A 14,034-nucleotide genomic window follows, 5' to 3' on the forward strand; every position below is an offset into this window, starting at 1 on the left:
CAAAATATTTTTCCCAGTCGAAGCTCGTTTTTTTTTCGATTTCCCAGTTGTTTTGAACGTGACATTATTCCAAACTGCCAGCTAAACCCTTCAGCGAAAAACATACACTTCGATTGGGTGTACTACAGCTTGTCAGTAACCCCAGCTGCTGGTGTGATTGGTCAGAAAAGTATCTGCACGAGCCTACACATCTTTTTCACATGCGCTCATAATATTTACGTCTCCGATTTGGTAAACGAGAATGTACTTTGTAAAGCGCAAGTCAACCTCTAAAGTGTATGAGTTGAAGAAGTTGGTTGTTTTTAAGACAGACACATATGTCATAATTTGTCTTCAAATGTCTTTGCAAACTGATATTAGTGTAAGAGGAGCAGCAGAAGAGTGAAGTTTGTGAATCTCTGGAATTGCCATTTTCATTGCGTCACTCTGTCTGTGTACGTTTGGTCCATGAACATGGCCTTTATATACAGTTGAGCTGTACAGTAGCTTGTTCGGACTATGGCCTAAAACAGTAGGCTACCCTTCTACGTCTTTAGAAATATATTATGCACACATATTTCGAATCTCTGCATTCATATATGGACAAATATGCACTTGTTTGATGCGTGAGTATTATCTAATGGCATTTCCTTCCTTGATCTCATACAACTGGTAATCATAAACATTAAGGGCTATTTGAATATGGTAATCTTGAATTTCACGTAATGAGATTTTCAAGTTTTCTGAGCTTGTTGTGAGGCCTTTTCCCTGCTAAAATATGGCCTTGCACTTTCCATAAAAAAACAGTAGATGTCACCATTAGTTAAAGCTTTTTTGCACTACAGTACCAAAAACCTGATGGGTCAGCACACACACAAATAAAAATCTATTCTCAAATATAGCATTTTCAAAATGCTGAGCACAGTGCACAAAGATATTCCAACTCCATTATAATGCAAATTCCAAATGTTATCATATGAAAGCACTGCATATTAAAGTTAATGAACTGGGAAGGGAAAGGAGATACTGAGTCAGATGCTCAACTGAATGCATTCAACCGGAATGTGTCTTCCGGATTTAACCCAACCCCTCTGGATCAGACTGAATATCACATTGAATAAAACTATGGATGAAGTACAAAAGAAGGCCTACAAAAGTATGAGGTTTGCCTAACTGATTATATAACTGTGATGACATGTGGGAAGTGTAAATTGTGACTGTGTTAACATTACCAGAGGTCACATGTCAGTGCACTCGGTTCAGCAGATAGAGCAGCACAGCCAATCTCCCCTGATCGATCATGCTGATTCTGTTCTGCTGCCATCCCTGTTAGTATCCAAATCCCAACACACATTCACTTAGGTCAGAAACATTCACAGATCTAGATTTATTTGTTTGCCTCCTTGCCCGTCCAACATTTCCTCAACTCCCACCCCTTCTAATGCGACTAGCCCTGATGCTCCTCCCTCTTTTTCACCTGCCACACTATAAAGTTTCTCCCTGCAGGCGGTCACTGAATCCGAGGTGCTAAAAGAGCTCCTTAAACTTGACCCCCAAAAAACATCTGGTTCAGACCCTTTGTTCTTTAAGGTTGCTTCCCCTATAATCTCCAAGCCCATCTCTGACCTTTTAAACCTGTCTCTCCTCTCTGAGGAGGTTCCCATTCCTTGGAATGCAGCCACGGTTCGTCCTTTATTTAAAGGGGGAGATCAAGCTGATCCTAACCGTTATAGCCCCATTTCTATTTTGCCCTGTTTATCAAAAGTGTTGGAAACACTTGTCAATAATCAACTGATTGGCTTTCATGATGTCTATAGTATCCTCTCTGGTATGCAATCTGGTTTCCACTCAGGTTATGGATGTGTCACTGAAACCCTAAAGGTCCTCAATGATGTCACCATTGCCCTTGATTCTAAGCAATGTTGTACTGCTATTTTTATTGACTTGGCCAAAGCTTTTTATATGGTAGACCATTCTATTCTTGTGGACCGGCTAAGGAGTATTGGTGTCTCTGAGGGGTCTTTGGCCTGGTTTGCTAACTACCTCTCTCAAAGAGTGCAATGTATAAAATCAGAACATCTGCTTTGTCAGCCAATGCATGTCACCAAGGGTGTACCCCAAGGCTCGATTCTAGGCCCTACACTCTTCTCAATTTACATCAACAACATAGCTCAGGCAGTAGGAAGTTCTCTCTCTCTCTCTCTCTCTCACTCTATACTCCTCTGTAAACTGGTCATCTCTGTATACCCGTCGCAAGACCCACTGGTTGATGCTTATTTATAAAACCCTTTTAGCCCTCACTCCTACCTATCTGAGATATCTACTGCAGCCATCATCTGCCACATACAACACCCGTTCTGCCAGTCACAATCTGTTAAAGGTCCCCAAAGCACACACATCCCTGGGTTGCTCGTCTTTTCAGTCCGCTGCAGCTAGCGACTGGAACAAACACTGAAACTGGACAGTTTTATCTCAATCTCTTCATTCAAAGACTCAATCATGGACACTCTTACTGACAGTTGTAGCTGCTTTGCGTGATGTATTGTAAGATGGCACTGACAAAGAAGTTCACCTCGCTTCAGATCCTTACAAAACTATGCAGTTATTTGTTTTTTTAATGTATTATTTCTTAGATTAGGGCACAAGTTGCCTTCCAGAGAGACATCAGAGATTGTAACAATCCCTGTTTCACGGAAACATGGCTCACTTGGGATATGTTGTCAGAGTTGGTACAGCCACCCGGTTTCATTTACATTTTTACATTTAAGTCATTTAGCAGACGCTCTTATCCAGAGCGACTTACAAATTGGTGCATTCACCTTATGACATCCAGTGGAACAGTCACTTTACAATAGTGCATCTAAATCTTAAGGGGGGGGGGTGAGAGGGATTACTTATCCTATCCTAGGTATTCCTTAAAGAGGTGGGGTTTCAGGTGTCTCCGGAAGGTGGTGATTGACTCCGCTGTCCTGGCGTCGTGAGGGAGTTTGTTCCACCATTGGGGGGCCAGAGCAGCGAACAGTTTTGACTGGGTTTCTTCATGCATCGCGCCGACAGAAACAAACATCTCTCTGGTAAGAAGAAGGGCGGGGGTGATTAACCTTATGATTAATGACTCATGGTGTAATCACAACAACATACAGGAACTCAAGTCCTTTTGTTCACCTGGCTTAGAATCAATCCTTACAATCAAATGCCGACCACATTATCTTCCAAGAGAATTCTCTTCAATTATAGTCACAGCTGTGTATACCCCCCAAGCAGATACCTCGTCGGCCCTGAAAGAACTTCACTGGACTCTATGTAAACTGGAAACCGTACATCCTGAGGCTGCATTTATTGGAGCTGGGGATTTTAACAAAGCTAGCCTGAGAACAAGACTTCCTAAATTCTATCAGCATATCGAATGCGCGACACGAGCTGATGGCATTCTGGATCATTGCTACTCTAACTTCCGCAATGCTTACAAAGCCCTCCCCCGCCCTGCATTCAGCAAATCTGAACACAACTCCATTTTGTTGCTCCCAGCCTATAGACAGAAACTAAAACAGGAAACAGCCATGCTCAGGTATATAAAACTCAGGCTTCAAGATTGCTTCAAACACGTGGACTGGGATACATTCCGGATAGCCTCAGACAATAACATTGATGTATCAAGTTATATCCCGAGATGGCATAGCAGTTCAGACGTCTTTTGTCCTCGTCTTGTCGTGTCCTGTATATATATATATATATTTACAACTTTTTTTCACATACATTTTTTTATTTTCCATCAACTCATCTTCAAAACACTCTCCTGCCATCCGCCTCACCAATTTATATTTATAAATAAGTATTATTTACCTCAAATCTGCAATCCTCCAAGAAGCTAGCCAGAAGCTAGCCAGAAACTCCAAGAAGCTAGCCAGAAGCTAGCCAGGAGCTAGCTAGAAGCTAATCAGAAGCTAGTTCAGAAGCTAGTTAGCTTCTTTACTGGCAAATCGTTAGTATTCAGCTAACCACGGTTTGTGGTCATCAGCTATCCTTTAGCTTGAAAATCTATCGCCAGTTTTGTACGGCGCAGCGCGGCTCGAAACAGAACATACCGGACCAATTTTTCTCTCCATGTCCTTGGATTTCAACTGCTCTCTGGACATTCATGCCCGGATCTCACAGCTAGCCAGCTGCTATCCGTGTGTCTATCTGCTCTCGTCAAATCCGGAGCAAACATCAATTACTCCGGAGCTAGCCAGCTCCGTAAATCACTCCTGGGCTCCGTCAATCACTCCTGGGCTGCAGTCACCTATCCGGACCCGTTTTACTGCCTACGCAGAGCCCCACCGGGCCTTCACAACTGGACTGCCGACGTTGTCTACCCGAAGGAGATCCGGCTGGCTCCTCCGTCTCGACGTTACCTGAACGCCCATCTGCGGCCTGCTAACCGTTAGCTGTCTTACCGGCAGCTCTCAGAATAGACAATCGGACAATTTATTTATTTTTATTATTATTATTATGTTTATTCTTGGGCCTCTATAACTATATCTATTGTTTTTATTTTATTTTTGTTGTTGTGTGATTTGGACTAATTCCCTCTACCACACGGAACCCCACTAATCTACTGACGGAACGCAAGAGGTGGCTAACAACAGACCCCCTTCCTATGCTAGCTTGCTACCGATGTCCTGGCTAGCTGTCTAAATCGCCTTGACCCCGAAACCAACCACTCCACTCTCTGGACTCTTTTGATCACTCGACTAAGGATGCCTCTCCTTAATGTCAATATGTCTTGTCCATTGCTGTTCTGGTTAGTGTTTATTGGCTTATTTCAATGTAGAGCCTCTAGTCCTGCTCACTATACATTATCCAATTTATTAGTTCCACCACCCACACATGCAATGACATCTCCTGGTTTCAATGATGTTTCTAGAGACAATATCTCTCTCTTCATCACTCAATACCTAGGTTTACCTCCACTGTATTCACATCCTACCATACCTTTGTCTGTACATTATACCTTGATGCTATTTTATCGCCCCCAGAAACCTCCTTTTACTCTCTGTTCCAGACGTTATAGACGACCAATTCTTATTGCTTTTAGCCGTACCCTTATTCTTCTCCTCCTATGTTCCTCTGGCGATGTAGAGGTGAATCCAGGCCCTGCAATGCCTAGCTCCACTCCTATTCCCCAGGCGCTCTCTTTTGATGACTTCTGTAACCGTAATAGCCTTGGTTTCATGCATGTTAACATTAGAAGCCTCCTCCCTAAGTTTGTTCTATTCACTGCTTTAGCACACTCTGCCAACCCGGATGTTCTAGCTGTGTCTGAATCCTGGCTTAGGAAGACCACCAAAAATTCTGAAATTTTAATTCCAAATTACAACATTTTCAGACAAGATAGAACTGCAGAAGAACTGAAAATCAAAGAAATAGTCTCACATTAAGTGTGGATGTACTCAAAGGGGCGGTGTTGCAATCTACTGCAAAGATAATATAATAATAATAAGGAATATATGCCATTTAGCAGACGCTTTTATCCAAAGCGACTTACAGTCATGTGTGCATACAGGAGTGGAAACTCAACGTATGGGTGGGAAACGAATAGAATGGGGAGCCGGACAAGGGATCGAACCCCACTACCCTGGCGTTACAAGCGCCATGCTCTACCAGATAGCCTGCAGAGTTCTGTCCTACTATCCAGGTCTGTACCCAAACAATTTGAACTTCTACTTCTAAAAATCCACCTCTCTAAAAACAAGTCTCTCACCGTTGCCGCCTGCTATAGACCACCCTCTGCCCCCAGCTGTGCTCTGGACACCATATGTGAACTGATTGCCCCCATCTATCTTCAGAGCTCGTGCTGCTAGGCGACCTAAACTGGAACATGCTTAACACCCCAGCCATCCTACAATCTAAACTTGATGCCCTCAATCTCACTCAAATTATCAATGAACCTACCAGGTACCCCCAAAGCCTTAAACACGGGCACCCTCACTGACATGAATCTCGAGTGGACGGAGAAAAAATATATCATCCTAACCAACTTCCCCTCTAAATACACCTCTGCTGTCTTCAACCAAGATCTCAGCGATCACTGCCTCATTGCCTGCATCCGTAATGGGTCAGCGGTCAAACGAAACAATGAAAACCCCCACTCATCACTGTAAAACGCTCCCTGAAACACTTCAGCGAGCAGGCCTTTCGTAGAGACAATGGGTCTAAAAGGCGCTGTAGAACAGAGAACGTGCTGAAATCGACCTGGCCGGGGTATCCTGGAAGGATATTGATCTCATCCCGTCAGTAGAGGATGCCTGGATATGCGGATTTTTTTTTAAATGCCTTCCTAACCATCTTAAATAAACATGCCCCATTCAATAAATTTAGAACCAGGAACAGATATAGCCCTTGGTTCTCCCCAGACCTGACTGCCCTTAACCAACACAAAAACATCCTATGGCGTTCTGCATTAGCATCGAACAGCCCCCGTGATATGCAGCTGTTCAGGGAAGCTAGAAACCGTTATACACAGGCAGTTAGAAAAGCCAAGGCTAGCTTTTTCAAGCAGAAATTTGCTTCCTTTCAAACTAACTCAAGCGGCCTGGTTCTCCCCAGACCTGACTTAACCAACCAAAAACATCACTGGCGAGCAGCAGACAATTCCTGCTCGCTGCACAGCTCCTTGGATCTTGACGGCAGTGTAAGGGCGTCTGAAGTCCATTCACGGTTCCTTCTGAGGCATGCAAGCTGTTCAGGGTTTATTTCAAATAACTCAAAAGTTCTGGGACACTGTAAAGTCCATGGAGAATAAGAACACCTCCTCCCAGCTGCCCACTGCACTGAAGATAGGAAACACTGTCACCACTGATAAATCCACCATAATTGAGAATTTCAATAAGCATTTTTCTACGGCTGGCCATGCTTTCCACCTGGCTACTCCTACCCCGGTCAACAGCACTGCACCCCCAACAGCAACTCGCCCAAGCCTTCCCCATTTCTCCTTCTCCCAAATCCATTCTGTTGATGTTCTGAAAAAGAGCTGAAAAATCTGGACCCCTAGAAATCAGCCGGGCTAGACAATCTGGACCCTTTCTTTCTAAAATTATCTGCCGAAATTGTTGCCACCCCTATTACTAGCCTGTTCAACCTCTCTTTCGTGTCGTCTGAGATTCCCAAAGATTGGAAAGCAGCTGCGGTCATCCCCCTCTTCAAAGGGGGGACACTCTTGACCCAAACTGCTACAGACCTATATCTATCCTACCATGCCTTTCTAAGGCCTTTCTAAGGCTAAAGCCAAGTCAACAAACAGAGCCAAGTCAACAAACAGATTACCGACCATTTCGAATCTAACCTTACCTTCTCTGCTATGCAATCTGGTTTCAGAGCTGGTCATGGGTGCACCTCAGCCACGCTCAAGGTCCTAAACGATATCTTAACCGCCATCGATAAGAAACATTACTGTGCAGCCGTATTCATTGATCTGGCCAAGGCTTTCGATTCTGTCAACCACCACATCCTCATCGGCAGACTCGACAGCCTTGGTTTCTCAAATGATTGCCTCGCCTGGTTCACCAACTACTTCTCTGATAGAGTTCAGTGTGTCAAATCGGAGGGTCTGCTGTCCGGACCTCTGGCAGTCTCTATGGGGGTGCCACAGGGTTCAATTCTTGGACCGACTCTCTTCTCTGTATACATCAATGAGGTCGCTCTTGCTGCTGGTGAGTCCCTGATCCACCTCTACGCAGATGACACCATTCTGTATACTTCCGGCCCTTCTTTGGACACTGTGTTAACAACCCTCCAGGCAAGCTTCAATGCCATACAACTCTCCTTCCGTGGCCTCCAATTGCTCTTAAATACAAGTAAAACTAAATCCATGCTCTTCAACCGTTTGCTACCTGCACCTACCCGCCTGTCCAACATCACTACTCTGGACGGCTCTGACTTAGAATACGTGGACAACTACAAATACTTAGGTGTCTGGTTAGACTGTAAACTCTCCTTCCCGACCCATATCAAACATCTCCAATCCAAAGTTAAATCTAGAATTGGCTTCCTATTTCGCAACAAAGCATCCTTCACTCATGCTGCCAAACATACCCTTGTAAAACTGACCATCCTACCAATCCTCGACTTTGGCGATGTCATTTACAAAATAGCCTCCAATACCCTACTCAACAAATTGGATGCAGTCTATCACAGTGCAATCCGTTTTGTCACCAAAGCCCCATATACTACCCACCATTGCGACCTGTACGCTCTCGTTGGCTGGCCCTCGCTTCATACTCGTCGCCAAACCCACTGGCTCCATGTCATCTACAAGACCCTGCTAGGTAAAGTCCCCCCTTATCTCAGCTCGCTGGTCACCACACTTTTTTTTGCCTGTCATTTTCATCATATGTACACTTCAACTATGACAGACAAAATGAGAATTAAAAATCCAGAAAAACACATTGTAGGATTTTTAATGAATTTATTTGCAAATTATGGTGGAAAATAAGTATTTGGTCAATAACAAAAGTTTATCTCAATACTTTGTTATATACCCTTTGTTGGCAATGACAGAGGTCAAACGTTTTCTGTAAGTCTTCACAAGGTTTTCACACTCTGTTGCTGGTATTTTGTCCCATTACTCCATGCAGATCTCCTCTTGGGGTGGCAGGGTAGCCTAGTGGTTAGAGTGTTGGACTAGTAACCGCAAGGTTGCAAGTTCAAACCCCTGAGCTGACAAGGTACAAATCTGTCGTTCTGCCCCTGAACAGGCAGTTAACCCACTTTTCCTAGGCCATCATTGAAAATAAGAATTTGTTCTTTAACTGACTTGCCTAGTTAAATAAAGGTAAGAATAGAGCAGTGATGTTTTGTGGCTGTTGCTGGGCAACACAGACTTTCAACTCCCTCCAAAGATTTTCTATGGGGTTGAGATCTGGAGACTGGCTAGGCCACTCCAGGACCTTGAAATGCTTCGTACGAAGCCACTCCTTCGTTGCCCTGGCGGTGTGTTTGGGATCATTGTCATGCTGAAAGACCCAGCCACGTTTAATCTTCAATACCCTTGCTGGTGGTAGGCTTTGTTACTTTGGTCCCAGCTCTCTGCAGGTCATTCAGTAGATGCCCCTGTGTGGTTCTGGGATTTTTGCTCACCGTTCTTGTGATCATTTTGACCCCACGGGGTGAGATCTTGCGTGGAGCCCCAGATCGAGGGAGATTATCAGTGGTCTTGTATGTCTTCCATTTCCTAATAATTGCTTCCACAGTTGATTTCTTCAAACCAAGCTGCTTACCTATTGCAGATTCAGTCTTTCCAGCCTGGTGCAGGTCTACAATTTTGTTTCTGGTGTCCTTTGACAGCTCTTTGGTCTTGGCCATAGTGGAGTTTGGAGTGTGACTGTTTAAGGTTGTGGACAGGTGTCTTTTATACTGATAACAAGTTCAAACAGGTGCCATTAATACAGTTAATGAGTGGAGGACAGAGGAGCCTCTTAAAAAATAATTTACAGGTCTGTGAGAGCCAGAAATCTTGCTTGTTTGTAGGTGACCAAATACTTATTTTCCACCATAATTTGCAAATAAATTCATTAAAAATCCTACAATGTGATTTTCTGGATATTTTTCCCTCATTTTGACTGTCATAGTTGAAGTGTACCTATGATGAAAAGTACAGGCCTCTCATCTTTTTTAAGTGGGAGAACTTGCACAATTGGTGCCTAACTAAATACTTTTTTGCCCCACTGTATATGCTGTCTCAGTGAGCGAGTTTATTAGTGGAGATGTCGTACCCACTGTGACTATTAAAACCTTTTTTAATCAGACACCATGGATTGATGGCAGCATTCGCACAAAACTGAAAGAGCGAACCACTGTTTTTAATCATGACAAGGCGACTGGAAACTTGACCAAATACAAATGGTGTAGCTATACCCTCCGCAAGGCAATCAAACAAGCAAAGCGTCAGTATAGAGACAAAGTAAAGTCGCAATTCAATGGCTCAAACCCGAGACATATGTGGCAGGGTCTACAGTCAATCACGTATTACAAAAAGAAAGACATCGACGTCTTGCTCCCAGACAAATTAAACAACTTCTTTGCTTACTTTGAGGACAATACAGTGCCACTGACACAGCCCACTACCAAAGCCTGTGGGCTCTCCTTCTCTGTGGCCAACGTGAGAAAAACATTTAAACTTGTTAACCCACGCAAGGCTGCCAGCCCAAACGGCATCCCTAGCCGCGTCCTCAGAGCATGTGCAGACCAGCTGGCTGGTGTGTTTACAGACATATTCAATCAATCCCTATCCCAGTCTGTTGTCCCCACATGCTTCAAGATAGCCACCATTGTTCCTGTTCCCAAGAAAGCTAAGGTAACTGAACTAAATGACTATCGCCCTGTTGTACTCACTTCTGTCATCATGAAGTGCTTTGAGAGACTAGTCAAGGATCATTTACATTTACATTTAAGTCATTTAGCAGACGCTCTTATCCAGAGCGACTTACAAATTGGTGCATTCACCTTATGACATCCAGTGGAGCAGCCACTTTACAATAGTGCATCTAAATCATATCACCTCCACCCTGCCTGATACCCTAGACCCACTCCAATTTGCTTATCACCCCAATAGGTCCACTGACGATGCAATCGCCCTCACACTACACACTGCCCTATCCCACCTGGACAAGAGGAATACCTATGTAAGAATGCTGTTCATTGACTACAGCGCAGCATTTAACACCTTAGTACCCTCCAAACTTGTCATTAAGCTCGAGACCCTGGGTCTCGACCCCGCCCTGTGCAACTGGGTGCTGGACTTTCTGACAGGCCGCCCCTATGTGGTGAAGGTAGGAAACAACATCCTCACCCCGCTGATCCTCAACACTGGGGCCCCACAAGAGTGCGTTCTCAGTCCTCTCCTGAGCCCTGTTCACCCATGACTGCGTGGCCATGCACGCTTCGAATTCAATCATCAAGTTTGCAGACACCACTAGAGTGATAGGCCAGATTACTAACGACAAGGAGAAAGCCTACAGAGAGGAGGTGAGAGCCCTCGGAGTGTGGTGTCAGGAAGATAACCTCTCACTCAACGTCAACAAAACAAAGGAGATGATCGTGGACATCAGGAAACAGCAGAGGGAGCACCCTCCCATCCACATTGACGGGACAGTAGTGGAGAGGGTGGAAGGTTTTAAGTTCCTCTGCGTACACATCATGGACAAACTGAAATGGTCCACCCACACAGAGAGAGGGGTGAAGAAGGTGCAACAGCGCCTCTTCAACCTCAGGAGGCTGAAGAAATTTGTCTTGTCACCTAAAACACTCACTCAACTGCACTGCCCTCAATCGCAAGGCTCTCCAGAGGGTAGTGAGGTCTGCCGAACGCATCACCGGAGGCAAACTACCTGCCCTCCAGGACACCAACAACACCCAATGTCACAGGATTGCCAGAAATATCATCAAGGACAACAACCACCCGAGCCACTGCCTGTTCACCCCACTATCATCCAGAAGCGAGGTCAGTACAGGTGCATCAAAGCTGGGACCGAGAGACTGAAAAACTGCAAGGCCATCAGACTGTTAAACAGCCATCACTAACATACAGTGGCTGCTGCCAACATACAGACTCAACTCTCGGGCTAGTTAAATAAATGGACTTAATAAAGGTGTCACTAGTCATTTTAAATAACGCCACTTTAATAATGTTTACATGTCCTACATTACTCATATCATATATATATACTGTGTTCTTTACCATCTACTGCATTTTGCCAATGCCAAACGGCCGTCGCTCATCCGTATATTTATATGTACATATTCTTATTCATCCCTTTACATTTGTGTGTATAAGATAGTTGTAACGGCTGTTGGAGGTGGAAGAATGTGAGGACCAAAGCGCATCGTGGTAAGTGTTCGTGATTATTTAATAGAACAGAATACTGAATGACAAAAACAACAAGAGAACGAAATGAAACCGAATAAGTTCTGTCTGGTGCACACACAAAACAGAAACAACTACCCACACCCATAATGGGAAAACTGGCTGCCTATGTATGGTTCTCAATCAGAGACAACGATAACCAGCTGCCTCTGATTGGGAACCATACCAGGCCTAAACATAGAAACACAACACCTAGACATAAAACATAGAATACCCACCCACATCACACCCTGACCAAACTGAAATTAGAAACATACAAAGCAATCTACAGTCAGGGCGTGACAGTAGTTGTTGTGATTTTTTTAGATTACTTGTTAGATATTACTCCATTGTCGGAACTAGAAGCACAAGCATTTAGCTACACCAGATTAACATTTGCTAACCATGTGTATGTGACCAAAACAATTGTATTGTATTTGTCTCTCCCTTCTTGCCCTTTGTGCTGTTGTCTGTGTCCAATAATGGTTTTACCCTGTTTTGCCCTGCTGCTATGTTGTGCTGCTGCCATGTTGTGTTGCTACCATGTTGTTGTCATATTGTGTTGCTACCATGTTGTTGTCATGTTGTGTTGCTACCATGCTGTGTTGTTGTCGTAGGTCTCTCTTTGCGTAATGTTGTGGTCTCTCTTGTCGTGACGTGTGTTTTGTCCTATATTTGTATTTTTAATCACAGCCCCCGTCCCCACAGGAGGCCTTTTGCCTTTTGGTAGGCCGTCATTGTAAATAAGAATTTGTTCTGAACTAGCTTGCTTAGTTAAATGAAGGTTAGATAAAATAAACAACTAAGATGTGCACTTGATAATCGTTTTAAACAGATGGCAGGTCAAGAGAGTAGGTTTCTGTTCAATTCTGGTCTACATCTCCTTGCTGTTATTTCACTTGACAACAACATAGGGAACCCTTTCTTTGCTGTTGACTGTTTTTGTGAAGGTCCACGGATATGTTTCAGAGAGAATGTTCGGTGATGGTGATGGTGATGAGGATGAGTATGAATCAGCATGGTATGTTTTCCCTATGGAGGATGGTGACTGTCATTCGGTCATTGAGAGTAGCTATCAGCTGTGTGGCTTCAGTCGAACCACAGGCACTCCATGCCTTTGACCAATTGCTCAAATTCCCTCACAGCCCCACAGCAGGCCCACACACACACATTTTGCTAATGGCATCTGTTAACCTATTGGATATTGTGTCTGATTTGGTGTACTGGAGGTATGACAATAACTTTGGCTGCTGGGTTGTAACTTGAGTATGTGTGTGTTTTGGAGCTCTAAGGACAAAGGTGTCAGGACATAATTGCTCCTATGGGCCCTGGAAGCCATTGTGAGATAATATCTGCTGGGACTCACCCAATGAAGGCGGGAACCTGAGATAGGTGAGCTAGAGGGCACACAATTGATTTGATAAGAGGCCTACTGTACAAAAACACTATTTTTCCGGGGAGGGACCAGTAATGAGTCCCATACCGCCTACACTGCCTATCTGGGTCCAGAGTATAGACTAGATCATTGGTTCGGAAACAGGGGTACGTGTACCCCTCAGGATACTTGGGCTATCCTCGGGGTACTTGAAAAAACTCATACAACCGTAGGTCTACTGGTAGAAAGAATGAGAGGGTACTTCTGGAGTACTCCAGGCAGAGCAAAATGTGATTGGTACAGTAACCAAAAAAGGTTGAGAACCACTGGACTAGAGGAACCGCACAACCCACAACACTGAGAGAGGTGAGGTTAGCGTGTCAGTCCTCTCATTCTATTTATACCCAGCTCAGCTCAGTCTGATCTCATCCCAGGTAATTGACAGGATAAACACATCGACAACATGCCAGCTGAGCGTGTGATAGGGAGAGCACCTGAAGAGAGACTAGAATCAAATCAAATTTGTATTTGTCATATGCTTCGTAAATAACAGGTGTAGACTAACAGTGAAATGCTTACTTACAGGCCCTTCTCAACAATGTAGAGAGAAAGAAAATAGAGAAATAATAGAAAAATAAAGCATGTAATAATAAAATAAATAATAATAAATGCACAATGAGTAACGATAACTTGGCTATATATATATATATATATATATATATATATACGAGATAATTGCGGTAGATGTGTCAAAATCAAATCAAATTTTCTTTGGCACATGGGCCAAATACAACTGGTG

Source organism: Oncorhynchus gorbuscha, linkage group LG02, assembly GCF_021184085.1.
Source record: "Oncorhynchus gorbuscha isolate QuinsamMale2020 ecotype Even-year linkage group LG02, OgorEven_v1.0, whole genome shotgun sequence".
NCBI lineage: Eukaryota > Metazoa > Chordata > Actinopteri > Salmoniformes > Salmonidae > Oncorhynchus > Oncorhynchus gorbuscha.